A 1,963-nucleotide genomic window follows, 5' to 3' on the forward strand; every position below is an offset into this window, starting at 1 on the left:
ATTGGAGAATCAATACAAATTGCATATGGATCAATTCTATAACCGATCCCCAATAAATAAATCAAGAAAAATGAGATATACCATGAGAGCCATTAATTCCTTCTGGAGTCTGCGAAAATCAAAACAAACAAAACCATTAAAATTCAATTATGGTTTCTTTTTTTTCCTTTTTCCAATTTGATTAGGAAAAAGTGCAAATCTTCAAAGATTTTTCATGTTTTCCAAAATTGAGATTCAATGCCACACTAGATACAAAACAAAACACTACTAAAAAGTCAACAACTTTGAATTCAGATTCCAATTCAACACCATTAGCACCATTTATAATCTTTTATCTCACTATCAAATGTCCAAAATCAATAACAATAAGTCAACTACTTTGAATAGAAATATATCGAATATCCAAAGATAGTGACTTACATCTTTGGGTGGAATATGAGTTGATTCAGAGGAGCAAGGAGTATTTCTCGGTCTGCTACTTGAGGCATCCAAAGGAAAATTTTGGGCAGCTTGCACTAAGGCTGCTAACTCTTCCTCACTCATTCTAGGGTTGACTTGGTGTACCAATACCTTTAATAAACTACATACACTGTCCATCTTCTTCTCTAATGATTCAACCTTGTTGTTGTATTCAACTTTGACTTGTCGAATCTCCTCATCCTTTTTAAGAGAGCTTTTTGTAATCGGAGCCCCAAAACAACGAACTCAACCTGGTCGGTCCTTTCCTAACACTCCTACAAATGCATCCTCATCATTTTCCCTTGCCTCTATGCGGGTTTGAAGTTCAGCCAGTCAAAAGTGAGGAGCAATAAAATACAAAGCCGCATTAACTCCATATTAATAGAAATCACTATAGAATTTATATTGTACAAATCCAAATACAAATACAAACAACTCACAAACACGTTAGGCATTGCCCCCCATAAAAAGTCTGGACCTCACAATCAGATCCAGACCAGTATTCCAGATAACTCTTGAAATAATAGTCATTATAGATGGGTAGATGCTTCTAGGCATATTGCAAACATGAGAGAAATCAATGCGCGAGTTCCTCTTTTGAATTTGCAATAAACACTTTTTGTATTGTATGTACTATTTTAGTATATATCTGAGTGTATTGTTTATACTATTTTAGTCTATACATGAGTATTTTTATTTTAGAAGTTTTAGGCTTTTCAAAATTTAAGAAAACACTACTGCTACAAAACAACTCCAAAAGTACTCATTGATATATTAAAAGAATAAAGCTCTATAACTATGCAAAATATTTAACCAAGTTTAATAAGTTGTTATAACCATTTTTCACATCACGCGTGTTGATGGAGGAAAATTGTCGGTAAAAAATTTCTCAATGAAATCTCGTTACAAGTATAGTTCTAAACCAGCAAACAATCCTCAATCAAGATTTGATTTGTTTGTCACAAGTACAAACCCAAATAAAAATAATCGAAGTATTTAAACCTCGGGTCCTCTCTCAAGGAATTGTAGGGAAGTGTTCATGCTATTGGTTATGGGATGTATATTTTGGGGTTTTGTGATAAGGGACAGAAATATAAATGACAAGAAAGTAAAGAAACTCAAATGGTAAAAAAGTCTTAGCAAGGGTTGATGGTTAAGGATCACTATCCTTATCACTAACCACAACATGATAATTGCAAGGATCAATCCCATTAACTCATCCTCTAACAAGTGAAGGAAAGTCAAATGAGCTACATTAATCCTAGTCCATAAGTTCTAGCCAACTCACTAATTAAATTAGTGAAAGACTAGCGTCAACGGACCCCAATTATCAATCATTTGGACAGCTAGTTTCACTAGCATTTTTCTGTTAGTTTTAGTTGTTTTATGCATTTTCTTGAGCTTAAAGTAACCAAGAATGGTTAAATGAACAACAAGCAATGAATCATCCAAACATTATGATTTTGATGCAAATTTCATGAGTTTTTAGTTATATTACTTGAAT

Source organism: Arachis duranensis, chromosome 4 (assembly GCF_000817695.3).
Source record: "Arachis duranensis cultivar V14167 chromosome 4, aradu.V14167.gnm2.J7QH, whole genome shotgun sequence".
In the NCBI taxonomy this organism is placed as follows: Eukaryota; Viridiplantae; Streptophyta; class Magnoliopsida; order Fabales; family Fabaceae; genus Arachis; species Arachis duranensis.